Source organism: Leucoraja erinacea, chromosome 5, assembly GCF_028641065.1.
Source record: "Leucoraja erinacea ecotype New England chromosome 5, Leri_hhj_1, whole genome shotgun sequence".
NCBI classification, from domain to species: Eukaryota; Metazoa; Chordata; class Chondrichthyes; order Rajiformes; family Rajidae; genus Leucoraja; species Leucoraja erinaceus.
The window spans coordinates 72,553,883-72,569,957 of record NC_073381.1 but is presented as its reverse complement, the minus strand read 5'-3'; positions in this window follow the sequence as shown (position 1 = coordinate 72,569,957).

Here is a 16,075-nt window from a genome sequence, read left to right as displayed (position 1 = left end):
ATACGATGCCGTTAAACTGATCTCATGTGCCTGTACATGATCCATATCCCTCTATTCCATGCACTTCCATGTGCCTGTCCAAAAGCCTCTTAAATGCTAATCTTCCTCCATCATTGGTGCGTTCCAGGTCCCCATCACTCTATGTGCACAAAATATGTCCCCCTCTTACCTTATAGCTATGCCCACACAACTTCCCGTTTGATGTGCTGGGAACAATTTAATCTTCACATTGCTCACCACCAAGAAATATTTTCAATCAATGATAACAAGAATGCAGAACAAAAAATAAAGAAATAGTCATGGTCAAACAGACACAGAATCATACAACATGGAAACATGCACTTTGCCCCAGCTCATCCACGCTGCCCAAGATGCCCCATCCACACTAAGATACAAGATACAAGATACATTTAATTGTCATTTGGACCCCTTGAGGTCCAAACGAAATGCCGTTTCTGCAGCCATACATTACAAACAAATAGACCCAAGACACAACATAATTTACATAAACATCCATCACATTGCTGTCAAAGTCAAAGCCCCCGGCTGGCGATGGCGATTGTCCCGCGGCCATTAAAGCCACGCCGGGTGGTGCGAGGTCGCACACCGGGTTCTTGATGTTAGAGCCCCCGGCGTGCGCTCACAGAGTCCCGCGGCCATTCCAAGCCACGCGAGGCAGTGATGTAGGCCACGCTCCAGGAGCTCTTCAACCCCGCAACTCGGGCGGGGGAAGTCGCCGTTGCGAGAGCCCTGAAAAGCGGTCTCCCTCCAGGGACCCGCGGGCTCCCGGTGCCGCCGTCCACAGACCCGCCGTTGAAGCCTCCGACTCTCCGGTCGGGCCGCAGCAGCAGCAGCAGCAGCGCTCCTCCACCGCTCATTTACCCGCATTTGCCCATATTCTTTTAAACATTTCCTATACATGTACCTGTCCAAATGTTTTGCAAATGGTATTATTGTAGGCAGCTCGTTCCATATACCCACCAGCCTCTGAGTGAAAAAGTTGCTCTCATGTTCCCATTAAATATTTCCCTTCCGACCTTAAACCTATACCCTCTAATTCTTGATTCCACTATCTAGGGAAAAAGATTTTGTGCATTCACCCTATCAATTCCCCTTATGATTTCATTGGTATCTATAAGATCACCCCTCAGCCTTTTGTGATCTAAGGAATAAAGTTCTAGCTTACCCAATTTTTCTCTGTAGCAACGGCCCTCATGTCCTGGCAACATCCTTGTAAAACTTTTCTGCACTATTTCTATATTAATTGATATATTATGCAGCAGGGTGACCAAAATTGAACACCAAAATACAATTGTGGCCTATGTCCTGTATAACTATAACATAAGGTCCCAACTTTTAGACTCAGTATGCTGACTGATGAAGACCAGTCTGCCAAAAGCCTTCTTCAACTGCAACACCATTTTCAAGGAATAATACACCTGCAATGCCACTTTCAGGAACCTATATACTTGTACTAGATTCATCTGCTATACAAAACTCCCCAGGACTTATCATTCACTATCAAGGTCCTGCTGTGTTTTGACTTGCACAAATACAGATATCTGAATTAAGCTCCATTTGCCATGACTCGGCCTACTTGCCCCAGCTAATCAAAATCATACTGCAATTCCTGATAAACATCTTCACTGTCTGCAATACCACCTATTTTAGTATCATTCGCAAACTTACAAATCTTGCCTTGGACATTCTCATCCCAGTCGTTGATATAGGCTTGGAATGAGCCCAGTGCTGATGCCTGAGGCACACCACCAGTCACAGGTCTCTAGACTGAACCATCCACACACCACTATCTGCTTCTAATCATGAAGCCAATCCGGTATCTATTAAGCTTGCTCTCCCTTCATGCCATGTGATCTAACCTTCCAGAGCAGCCTGCCTTGTGGAACCTTATCAACGACCTTGCTTAAGTCCATTGTTTGAAAATGAACGTAAGAAATCTCGCAATTCACTTTTGATAAGTTAAAGACAGTTTCTGAATGAGATTTTTCCTGTGGTATTGGATGTGGCTAATGGCTCCAAAGTGATGTGAAAGTGCTCATGCAAGTAAATCCCATGACTTTTAACCAGTTTTGTTTCAGTTTATTGTTCTTGATGATTTATAAATATTTTAATATCACTATTATAAACTGTCATATATATATTAGTAGTTATTTTAAATGTTTTATTGTTTTAAAACCATTCACAAATCAGAGACCATTGAAAACTATAAAAGAGGCTTTGGCAGAGGCCAGGCTCGTCCCATACTTAAGTCTACAGGTCAAAGCAGGTCAGTGTATTCCAGAGGGGTCACCTTGGCAACAACACACTGGATGAAGTCCACGCATCACTGACGCCTTGCTGCACATTGCTGCCTGACTCCCAACATCATCCATGGTAAGAGTGAAGAGTGGGGAACCAAGGCATTAAGTCAATAGGCGACCAGTCTGAAGAAGGGTCTCGACCCAAAATGTAACCCATTCCTTCTCTCCAGAGATGCTGCCTGTCCCGCTGAGTTACTCCAGCTTTTTGTGTCTATCTTAGGAGACATTGACAGCTGGATTAGCTCAGCAGTTCAGGCAGTACCTCAGGAGAACATGACTGGGTGACGTTTTGGGCCAGACCCAACTCGAAACGTGCCTATCCATGTTCTCCTGAGATGCTGCCTGGTCTCTGGGCTATTCCAGCAACCTGTGTCTTATTTGGTAAACCAGCATCTTTGGTTCCTTGTTTCAAAAGATCCAACAGCTGGCTGGAGGTTGCATTGACATTCTGAAAGTGATGACTTGAAGTTTAAGTACAGCAGTAGTTGTGAGCCTCAGGGATCTGTGTTAGGCTCATTGCTGTTTGTTATCTATATTGACGACTTGGATGAGAATGGACAAGGCAAGATTTGTAAGTTTGCAGATTACACTAAAATAGGTGGTGTGGTAGACTGAGAATATGTTTATCAAGACATACAGTGGGATCTTGATTAGCTAATGATCTAGGAATGCAGGTGCATGGTTCTTTGAAGGTCGAGTCGCAGGTAGATTAAGTGGTCAAAAAGGCTTTTGGCACTTTGGCCTTCATCAGTTAGAGTGTTGAGTATAGAATTTGGGAGATCATGTTGCAGTTGTATAAGACGTTTTTGAAACCGCATTTAGAATATTGTGTTCAGTTCTTGGTACATGTTATAGGAAATATATTGTCAAGCTTGAAAGGGTTCAGAAAAGATTTACGAGGATGTTGCCAGGACTAGAGGATGTGAGCTTATAGGGAGAGGTTGAGTAGGCTGGGTCTCCTGAAGTGCAAGAGGATGAGGGGTGATCTTATAGAGGTATACAAAATCATGAGAGGAATAGATTGGGTAGATGCACAGTCTCTTGTCCAGAATAGGGAAATCTAGGACCAGAGGACAAAGGTTCAAGGTGAAGGGGAAAAGATTTAATAGGAATCCGAGGGGTAACTTTTTCCACACAGTGGGTGTATGAAAAAAAGCTGCCAGAGGAGGTAGTTGAGGCTGGGACTATCCCATCATTTAAGAAACAGTTAGACAGGTACATGGATAGGACAGGTTTGGAGGGATATGGACCAAGCGCAGGCAGGGTGGAGTAGTGTAACTGGAACATGTCGGCCGACTGTTTCCACTCTGTATCACTCTAGGACTCTATGATTCTATGTGCTGGGAAAGTAGGCTGAGGAATGTCAAAAGGAATTGAATTCAGATAGGTTGTGAGATATTGCATTTGGGCTAGTTAGACCATGGCAGGACCTTCACAGTAAATGGTAGGGTTCTGGGGAGTATGGTAGAGCAGAGAGATCTAGGAGTACAAGCAGAACAGTCAGGACCTGAGTTATACTATAATTCACATGCTGCCTGGCAGAAGATGGATTACCAGAATAAATAAAGCTCCCCTTCTGGACTGCTATTATTGATGTCAGATGATAGCAGGTGACAATTTCAGCTTCTGTATAACATTAAAAACACTTAATATTAAATCTGTTAGGCACAAGCAGATTGCCTGGGTGCATTTCAAATTTAGCTTCATTCCAGACTTCATTCATTAGTCACACAATGCATGTAATTTGGCATGCCCTCCTGATGGAGCACTGATGTCAACTGGAACACACGTAAATTGTTACAAGTACTGCCAGATGCAGGTAGGTACAATCTGGCTCAATGTGCATTATAAATGATTACAGTAAACAAGCACACAATGGTGTGTGCAAAGGTACATGCAGCTGATGGTATATGGATGGAGAGATAATATTTTTATCAAGGGTTTGCTGCTTCAAAGTCCTTCAGTACCCAAGCCTAAAAATGGCCTGCTATTGCAGAGCACCGAAAGGGAACAAGGTCATAGGTCCAGAGCCAAAAGCAAACTGCCTGAGGAACTCAATGGGTTGAATAGTAGTTGTGGATGCAGAGGGATGGTTGAGGAATTCTAGGAATGTAGAGCATCTCCTTGCCTCCACAAATGCTGCCTTATCCGTTGAGTTCCACAGCAGTTTTTGTTTTGCTACAGATGACTATATCTGCAGTCTGTGGTGTCCCCAGGTTGTGGGGCTGGTTCATTGGTCCTGATAACAGGAGATAATCCCAGAATGGAAGAAGACTTAGATTATGCGTTGGGAGGGAGCATGATTTAAGGAAGAATCATTTCGAGATATGTATATAATTTAAAAATCTACTTTGAGAGAATTCCCAATGCTGACAGGAGGCAAGTCTTCCTTAACCGATGGCAAAGCAGGTCTCACATGTGTCGTTAAAGCTTGATAGTAGGAACATTTTTCCCCAAAACTGGAGGACATATGTTTAGGATAAAGAGGAAGAGAATTAGAAGGGATCTTAGGATTTTTACCCAAGGGGTGATTAGAATCTGCAACATATTATCTGAATGGGATGTAAAAGCTGGTACCTTCACAGTTGTTATGAAATATATAGTTGACCACTTGAATTTCAAGGTAATATTGTTGAAATGAATTAAATTGATAATTTCTGTGGTGTTTCTGTGCAACATGATCTTATGACATTATGGCAGGTATCATGTTTGTTCTTTGATTAAAATGCAGAGTTTGACATCTTTTGTTGAATTCACTTGCCACTCGTGTGGCCATGTAACCGGCCCATTTGTAACATACTTCAGCCTGGAATTTCCTTCCACACTGTCAGCTGGTAAATGGGATGTTAATTTCTACAATGTGTTCTCACTTTCTTTGTTTATCATTTCTGAAACTTCAACATTCTTTCTCACTTAAGTCAATGGCCATATCGATCCTACTTTGGCGAAGACAGGTGCAATTTTTTCCTATGTCCATATGTCCTTACAATATAAAAGAAAGCCATTCAGCCCATCAAGTCCTTGCTGGCGTCCTTCATTCATTTATTGAGGGCAGGTTTGATCTGAAGATAGACACAAAAAGCTGAAATAACTCAACAGGTCAGACAGCATCTCTGGAGAAAAGGAATAGATGAAGTTTAGGGTCGAGACCATTCTTCAGAACATGCTTCTCTCCCTGGAATGCCTCTCACTGGTCACATTGATCTGTTCTGTATTTATTTATGCCTACTATATTCTGTTGTGCTGAAGCAAAGCAAGAATTTCATTGTCCTATCTGGGACATATGACAATAAACTCTCTTGAATCTTGAATCTTGAACACCAATTTATCTTCAAGTTGCTGTTTCACTCCACCTTGGGTAAACGATATCCTGTGCCTTTCCACAAACAGACAGAATTCTGTCATTATGCTGCAGCCTGATGCAGGTCTGGATTTTGTCATTTTCTCTCACTAGATATTGTTCTCGAATGCTACATATGATTTCAACTGGTTCCAGTTTTGAATTCAGCCATCACAATTGAATCTAATACTACTAAACTGTTTAAATTACTGTTGCCTTAAACAAGAAAATATAGTGAAGAATATCAGATGTCAGGTGTGAAATGTATGCCATGACTTGCTTCTGGGAATAGATGAACAGCAACTCAGATCAGACTGTTAAATGCCATTAGAGTGAAATCCATTTGTATCAGGTCTGACTTTAATCTGGCAAGTAGCAACATTTCAATCAAATCGACATCAACGTAAAGTAATTTGCAAATTTTAGCCATTTATGTTTTGATTTGGAACAGTTACAGATTTGGAATAAATCAAAATTTAAAGCTATGATGTAAATGAGGCTGGAACTGGCTGTTACTTTTCTCTGGAGCAGAGCCACGTTATGCCGCTGTTAGATGCAATCCACACAGTAGCCTCTTAAACCCCTGTAAAAAACACTTCACACAGAAAACATACATCTGTGCTAATGCACAAACAGCAGCTTGTTTAAGAGTTGTGGCATGCCTTTCAGTACTGGTAATCTTATCCCTATTGTATTTGTGTGTGAACACAGAAGGATGTTAGTCCATCATGGCTGTGCTGGTCAAGGTGCAGATACCAAACTTAATTACACCTTCCAAAGTTGTTATGATCTTTCAGTCACTATTATTATTATTATTATGATGATTATTATTATTATTATTATTATTATTATTATTATTATTATTATTAGTAATAGTAGTAGTAGTAGTAGTAGTAGTAGTAGTAGTAGTAGTAGTAGTAGTAGTAGTAGTAGTAATAGTAATAGTAGTAATAATAGTAGTGTTATTTAGTCATGTCATAAGTGATAGGAGCAGAATTATGCCATTCGGCTCATCAAGTCTACGCCATTCAATCATGGCAAATCTATCTCTCCTACCTAACCCATTCTCTAGCCTTCTCCCCATAATCTCTGACACCTGTACTAATCAAGAATCTACATCTATCTCTGCCTTAAAAATCGCTGCCTTATACAAATATAGTAGTAGTGGTAATTGGAGTAGTATTAGTAGTAATATTCATTAGCAGACCCTTAGGTGTGGGGAAGACTTACTTCCACACAACTTCATCCTCTCCTTCTTCCCCCTTCTCAACTTCTTCTACATCTGCTTCCATTTCTTTCCTTATTTCTCCCTCTTCTTCGTAATCTTTCTTCTGATTGAGGATGATTCCTATTTACTCAGGACTATATATTCTGTCCAAGACCCTCATAATTCGGCACATACTTTTTTCTTTACATTTTAGCCTTGTTTTTTCTGTTTTCTTTAAAATTTTGCTTTTGCCGCCTCTTCATATCACTTTATTTTCTTAATACCATAAACAATTCCCTGTTGAAAGAATGGAGTGGTTATATGCCAGAAGGTGGCTTTCTATCTATTTTCCTCTTCTTTTTGGGAGGCCAGTTCTCCCCAACTAGCTACCTTGCCATGATTGCTAAGGTGAACTCACGGATGCACCATCTAATGAAGTGAGGGTACAAATCACCACCCTGTCATTTTCATGGTACATCAACCTTTGATGAACTAATAGACTGCATTTCTATTTTTCATCATTTTTTTAAAATTTCCCTCGTAATTTAAGTTGCCAATTATTTCTTTTTAATATTTTTCACAACTGAGTAAACAAAGGGATCAAGTATATCCAATGTCTGGCATCCCAAGTCATATTCAAAATCAGATCATTGATAGGTAGATAGGTGTCTTGAAAAGAATTGATATGTGAGCCCAGAAATCAAAATTGTCGAAGCTATCATTTCTTCCAGTCTCTAATGCTCTGCACCTGTCCTCAAGTTGCTCCAGGCACATTGAATTGTTCCCTGACGTATCATCATCAGCGGACCTCGCATAGGTCCTGGGAGAGGGCAGGCAATCTCAGGAGAGTTAAGTTTGTTAAAAACAAACTTGACCTTTTATCGTGGAGAATTCCAACAACTCCTTTAAAGTCCACGGACTAAATCGTATATTCCTGAAGCCCTGTCATGCCCCTGAAGTGTCTTTATCTGTCTTGCTGCTGGATGCAGCTCTCCCAGTGCCGAAAGCTCGCCTCAGCAGAGCTTGCCGTCCATTATGCACCTCTAAAACATGTGCAGTATAAGCCATTTTCTAAGCTGAGTTATAAGCTAAATTATGGCTTAAAGGAATTGAATCACAGGACAATATTAGCAAGTAAAGTTGAATTTTGGATGTGAGAGTTGAAGCGTCAGCTCAGAGATTTACTTGAATGCAGCATTGATTATTACCATGGTAGGTTGCTGTGTTGTATGCCTGCATGAAAGGAGGAGAAACAGGTATAGGGTATGGTACAGTGCAGCAAATTTGCTTTCCATGCAATAATGGTTCAACACATTTATTAAGTGAGAAAAATCTAATTTTTGGTCTTTTGGTTCATTTTCTTTTTGTTCTATACATTTGACTGGTTGTGATGGCAAGATATTCATTGCTTCCTCTCACTGGGAAGGGTGTACCACCAGCTGTGCCAGAGAATAAATGAGATGCCTTACACAGAGAGTTCAGATAAAGTGTCAGGTATTGCTTGCAGGCAAAGATGCAAACAACTGATCTAATGACCTATCGTGACCTTTGGGTCTAAAATTGTGATTTATTTCCAATAAATTTAAGTTTGTTTGAGGGCAATTAATGTGTTTCTTTTGCATTATTCATTTTATCAGTGGTGTCTCCTATGATCTCTGCTTGCCATGAGATGGAGTAGCATTGTGTTAGAATTACCTGATTAACATCTGGACACTTTGCCTACTAGTTAGGATATTTGAATTCAGATCCCCACAGTAGCTTGGAAATATAAGTTCAAGCAATGAAATAAATTTGGAATACAATGTCAATATTGGCGACTTTGAAACTATTGAATAGTTGAAAAAGAAACACCAGGCTTAGTAACGTCAAGGACGTACATCTGTTACTCTGGTGCTGTCAGTGTTGTTGACTCTTAACTGTCCTCTCAAATGGCCATGTGATTGTCAAAAATAGATAAGTGACGTTCACATAAATGAAAAAGAACTCCAAATGTTGTTTGCTTTCACTTTGCACTGTCGTAAAAATAAATTTAGTATAATAGGAATGATGTAAACTGTATGTAATTTAAATAGTTTGAATTTAGTGCAATGACTTTTAAGCCAGAGGGCGAAAAGGTGAATCCAAACAAAGAGTTGTGGAATGAGTCTGAACACTTTAAATGGATTTGGAGATCAACACTAGGTGGGAGATGGGTACAAGGTCAAGAATGTGCAAGCTTCTAAATGTGACAGCTACTTTGCCTTTTTCGATTCATTTCCATCTTGAGATAACGCCTGGTCGCATGCTGAATAGTGTCCAAATGATGAAAGCAATAGGTTGAATTCAAGTCGCTCCCTGCCACTGGACATCAAGCTTACTCTGCTATCATTGAATTTTTCAGCTGTATTATTTTAATCATTTTAGATATATTTTACACGAGGTGGTTATAATGAAGCAATAGGCAATTTTCTTGATCTTATTGAGTTATAGGTCACCCAGTGGAGCAGGAACCAATTGACCAATAAATGCTTTAATGTGAGAAGTTGTTGAGTGAATTGGTCTTTGGTTATTGCCTCAGTAATAGACAGATTTGAAATGTAATATTAATGCAATTGCTAAATGTATTAGTCTCAAAGAAAAAAACATGTAGGATCAGACTTCACAAAAGGGCCTGGATTATTTAATACTCACACACCTCTTTAGCTAACTAGACTATTGCTAACTGGAAACTCTGTACCATTAAAGTTACCATGTACCAGATAAAATGTGAATCAATTATACAAGTACATTTTTATCAAAATAATCTTCCCAAATCCTAGAGTTATTTGTTGTTTCAATATACCATACTGCTGAAAATATAAAGCAGGCCCTTGATAGTTATTGTAAATAAATCAATATCTGAATAAATAAAATTTGAAAAAGTTGGAAATATCCAGTAGGTCAAGCAGCATCTGTGAAGTGAGAAATGGATTAACATATCAAACTGATTATCTTTCATCAGACTAATTATTTTTGATTGTTAGCAATGTCAATAGTTCTATTTTTTCATTGGTGTATTAATATTGAATGGTTTGAATTCCATTCCATTGGTATCATAATTGGCAATCAATCATCTCATTGAAACAAATGAGATTTGAAAGGCATTCACCAAAGAAAATGATGACAAAGATTTGAAGGACGAACTTTTAACCCCTATTGGATAAAATATGTATCCCTTCTGTCACCACCACTGTATAAACATATTTTAAATCACTTCTCTACTTTGGTCTTCTGACTGAGTTTAACATGTTTCCAAAGCTCAATATTTCAGAATGATGTTTTGTTGGTGGAACTTACCTTCCATTCACTTCTCTTATTTGTTAACTCAATTGCTCAAATTAAAAATGTTGTCATCAAAGCTTAGACATGACTTGAACGGCCTGCACTTTGTAAAGCTAATGACTGAACAAATATTACTTTTACATAGGGGTCTATAAATAATCAGAATTGCCGAGTAAAGGAGTCATACAGTATGGAAGGCCCTTCGGCCCAACATGCTGAACAACATGCCTATCTGAACATGCCATTTGCCTGAATTTGGCATGTATCCCTTTCAATCTTTCCTATTGATGTACTTGCCTGAGGTTATTATTGAGGAACTGGTTGTGACTTTTCAAATGTCGAAAGTGTCGTACCACCTGAGGTCTAAAAAACCCATAGTAATTTAAATTTACAAAATAAAGCAAGCTACAACAGTCACAAAATGCTGGAGTAACTCAACGGGTCAGGCAGCATCTCTGGCGAAAATAGAAGATGATATTTCAGGACAAATCATGATTTATTAAATCATCATTTACAAATTGTAGTTACAAACCGTGATTTCACCTGCCTCTTTTCGCTTCCAGTTTTTTTTTACCCACTTCTTTTCTGCAATCAGTCAGAAGAAGGGTCCCGACGTGAAACGTCAGCAACCCATTTTCTCCAGAGATGCTGCCTGACCTGCTCAGTTACGCCAGCATGGTGTAAATCTAAGAGAACAAAGATGGATGTATCCCTGTTCCAACTATTTACTTTTTTTTTTCAGAATTGTTATATTGATAGATTTTGCATGTTTTAGCATTTTCACTTCTTAGATTTAGACACTTATCACAATTAATTTTCAATACATTCAAACCTAAAATCACAACTTTTTATGCCAGGCTTAGAATATTCACCAATTAAATTTAATAATGTTCTATGATTTAAGCCATCCCATCCACAAATAAGTGTTACAGTTTTTTTTAATTCATTGGATATAATAGCACACCAAATTAAACTTTCAAGCTGAGCCTTTTAGTTATTGTGCATATGGACAAGTGGAAAACCGCTATGTCAGTGATAGACAAAAAAGCTGGAGAAACTCAGCGGATGAGGCAGCATCTATGGAGCGAAGGAATAGGGGACGTTTCGGGTTGAGACCCTTCTTCAGACTGATGTTGGGGGGGGTGGGCTTAAAAAAGAAAGGAAGAAGCAGAGACAATAAGCTGTGGGAGAGCAGGGAAGGAGAGAGAAAGCAAGGACTACCTGAAATTGGAGAAGTCAATGTTCATACCGCTGGGGTGTACACTACCCAAGCAAAATATGAGGTGCTGCTCCTCCAATTTGTGGTGGGACTCACTCTGGCCATGGAGGAGGCCCAGGACAGAAAGGTCAGATTCAGAATGGGAGGGGGAGTTGATGTGCTGAGCCACTGGGAGATCAGGTTGGTTATTGCAAACTGAGTGGAGGTGTTGGACGAAGTGATCGCCAAGCCTGCGCATGGTCTCACCAATGTAGAGCAGTTGACACCTAGTAGAGCGTGATGTAGAGCAGTTAGCACCTAGCAGTGATAAATAATATTTATTAAATTGATCTTCATCAATAAATTCTGAGTTAATTCTAATAAAGTATTATGCACAGATATGAGTGACTGATTTTGATTACATAACTAAAAAGATGAAATACAGAATAGAATCATAACCATTTTTTGTGATTTACCAAGAGCAGTAGATTTAATTGGTAGAACCTTTCAAGATTAAATAGTCTTCAGATATCTAAATAAATCACATATTTGAACAAATAAACCCCCTGCATATTTAATCGTAGATATTTGATCCATGGTGAACTAGATGATCTTATCTGAGAAGGCAGAGGGAATACCATAATTAGTTTCACTAACCCAGAGATGGAGATGGGGCAAAAATGAGGCACTGTTTCTGCTTCTGATAACTATCCAATGACCTCTGTTAGGAATGTGTGTGTCTAGTGAGAAGTGAATTGACCTCAGCTATGACCCTACTTCATTGTTGAAAAGCTTATGTAAGTTCACAGATAAGAAAAATGACCACCAGCGTGGTGCTACAGGCCACTGGCATTTATGGAAGTGTTCCATTTAAACTATAGTTTGCTGAGTTATGAGAGTAAGCAAAGACAGAAACAATACTATTTTTTGTAATTGCATCATTTGGGGCAGTACTCAGTGATTTTTTTATTGCTGCTAAAACTTCCAACAAGCATTATTTTATAAAGAATATACGTAGGAATGCTGTAATTTTCCCAATCCAGAAACCTCCTTTATGATCTGCTGTTCATTCAGATTGCACACATGTGCGGTGCAGCTTTATAAAACTTTGCTGAGGCCACATTTGGAGTATTGGTCATCAGGAAGAATGTGGTGTCTTTAGAGAGGGTGCAGAAAAAGTTTACCAGAATGCTGCGTGTGCTAGAGGGCATTAGCTATAAGAAATAGTTAGAGAAATTTGGATTATTTTCTCTGGAGCATCAGAGACTGAAGGGAGATCTGATAAAACTATATACAATTATTGGAGACATAGATTGAATGGACAGTCAGAACCTTTTTTCCCAGGGTGGAAATGTCAAAGACTAGACATCAGAAGGACAAAATTTAAAGGAAATGTGAGGGGTACGTTTTTTAACACAAAGAATAGTAGGTGTCTGGAATGTGCTTCCTGATGTAGTGGGGGAACCAGATATGATAGTGATATTTAAAAGGCTTCAAATAGGTGCATAGATATGAAATAAATAAAGTGTAATGGAATGCATGCAGGGGAGGAACTTAGTTTAACTTTGCATTATGTTTGGGATAGACATTGTGGGCTGTATTGTTGTCTATTCTGTGTACATTGTTATACTGGACTAGATATTGAGGGAACTGCTGGCTGTCAAATAATGAAATATTTTGTGCATGTTCCAAAAGTCTGTATCTGGCTTGTCTTAAATTTAATCACGTGTATGCTCACTGATTAGACAATTATACTCAAGAATAATTACTGTGAACAGCTGAGGGTAAACAAGCATGGAGAGATAACAGAAGAACACCTTGATAATCTTCTGAAATGTGCTTGGAGCATGTTGTTTAGCCAAGGTGTGCTTTCCCTCCCTCTAATTCTTGATATACAAGAGCTGACAGGTGGTGAGATAAGATCAAATGCTAAAAATGTACTTCATTTACCAGTACTGTGGGATTCACTGTGATGAATACATAATAGCTTTGAACATTTACATTGTGGTCAATAAGAGGTGGTCAGATTTTAGGGACAGTCATAAATAACCCAAGGCACAATTTTAGCAACCTTGTGGGAAGATGCTTCATTTGACTAGGGATGGTAGGTGAGGGATGGGTAGGTGTGGGTGCCCATATAAATAATTTAAATGCAAAATGCGCAAAATGTGCAAGTATAATTGCAATAAATAAGTAACATTTAATTGCATTGGAATTTTGTACTGATATCACCATATTTTCTATAAATAAATTGTAAATATAGCAATTAAGAATAAGAAATTACTGTTTTTTTGCACTTTTTTGACGATTTTATTAAGTTCCATTCTATTTGCCTGACAGCATTAATTCCTTCCATGGATATTGTCCCATTTGCACTGAATTTCTTCCTAGGCCTCAATGTGATGGATCACTGTGCATCATCAATGAAGTAGAATATGTGCAATTGTTGCACAGAGAAGAATGCTAATTTAGAAAATGGTACATTGGATTGAAGGGGAATCTAATAGCAACTAATTAGGATCCTTGGTATGAAATGGATGAGCGGTGATATGAATTTATACTTGCATTGTAGCCCTTGAAGATGATAAAGTTACGGGTGGCCTCGTGAGGTAATTGACAGGAGAATTCCTCCTGCAGGAAAGTCTAGACCAATTAAGAATGTAGAGACACATTTGAGATAGACACAAAATGCTGGAGTAAGTCGGCGGGTCAGGCAGCATCTCTGAAGAAAAAGAATTGCTGAAGTTTTGGGTGGAGACCCTTCTTCAGACTGGAACCTGAAATGTTAGCGTAACATTTGAGTGAGTTTGAGCATAATCAACAGAGAGGAAAATTGGTGGAGTATTTAATGGTCAGACAACGCTTTCATTTTTGAAGTCCTCCCCACAAGCTCTGGATTAGAAATGATACTCCAAAAAATGAACCAAGAAACAGTGAATGTAATGCCCTATAAAACCAATGAAGCGGAACTAATCAAAATGTTTAAAGGAGAGATAGATTGTGTTTTTGGTGGTAAGGGCATTAGCAGATGGTTCCTATTTTCTCTCTGTCATCTGTAATGAATAACGCCAGGTAATTCAACTAAGCTTCTACAAAGGGTTGTATTTTCACACATAGGTGAATTTGGATAGCTGACCATCAAAACAGGTTCTCCAGTTTCTCCAGCATTTTTGTATATCATCAAAACAGACTAGATGGGTCTGCATAGATTCTGCAGGGTGTTATGAAGCTGGGAACCCAACTTAAATTACCGGAGCCATGTTTCCTACTCGACCCGGAGGAACTGGAATCGGGAAGAACGGGGGAGGGAGTGAGCAACAGCAGGGGACGCTGGATAAATAGCCATTTTCAAGATGGCAGCAGACGGAGGAAAGGATCGGTGCCGCCTGGACAACAGGCCTTTAAGGCTTTGATAAAACTGTACTCTTGAGAACTTTGACACCTGTGGGCACTGGAAACATGATGACTCTGTGTTCTGTCTCAGTGAAGTCTACTATTACATTACAATCATTGCATCTTTGTACTTATCTATGAATCTGCTTATCTATAGTATGATTTTACTGGATTTTATGGAAAACAAAGATTTTCACTAGGTACATAGGTACATGTGACAATAAGATATCATCCCCATCTTTATTATCATTATCACTAAACGTTATACTCTTTATCCTGTGTCCGTACAATGTGAACAGTTTGGTTGTGATTATGTTCATCTTTTTTGCTGATGGGATAGCACACGACAAAAAGCTTTTCATGGTCCCTCTGTACAGGTGACAAGAATAAACTAAAGTAAACTAAGCAAAACTAAACTAAGCTAAACTAAGCTAAAATAATTTGTTAAAATTAGCGGTGTTTACTTCCTCTGACTTAAGTAGACAATATGATCAGCAAAAGTAATGACAGAACTTATCAACTTCTCCCCTCAAAGTTGCATTGCTATTCATTAAGATAATTGTTCATCCAGCTTTGCTCAAGACAATATATTATCCCCTTCCCATAACCCTTCATCCTTTACTGATTAAAAAAATGAAGTATCTCAGCTTTGAGGAATCAGCCTCCACAGATTTACAGTGCAACATAATTCAAAAAAACCATAGCCTTGAGAGAGAAGAAATTCCTCTCATTTTAGTGCTACATGGGCCACTCTATATTCTTGGACTATGGCCTTTAATCCTCTGCTCACACTCAAGAAGAAATATTCTCCCACCATTTTCTCTGCCAAGCTTCCGAAGAATCTCATGATTCAAGAATATCGCTCCTCATTCTCAAACTCCAATGTTCAGACTCACACTGTTCAACCTTTCCTCCTAAAATAATCCTTCCCAACTTGGCATCGTTCAAGCAAACCTTTTCTAAATGGCTTCCATTGATAATACATGTTTCTTTAGAGAGGGGAACCAAACTGTTCACAGTACCAGGGATATGGTTGTAGTAAGAATTCCCTACATTTATATTCCACTCTTCTTGAAATAAAATCTAGTATTCCATTAGCCTTCAAAGTTATCTGCAGCACCTGCATGCTGGATATCTGCTTATGTACACAGACCCTCAAATCCCTTAACTCTGGAGCTTTTTGTAGTCTTTCTCCATTGAAGTATTAATCATTCTTCCTTGCAAACATCCCATTTTCCCACATTATACTCCTTGCCAATGTTTGCCTACAGATTTAACCTACCCAGTTCTCTCTTTAACTGTATGTATACTACTCA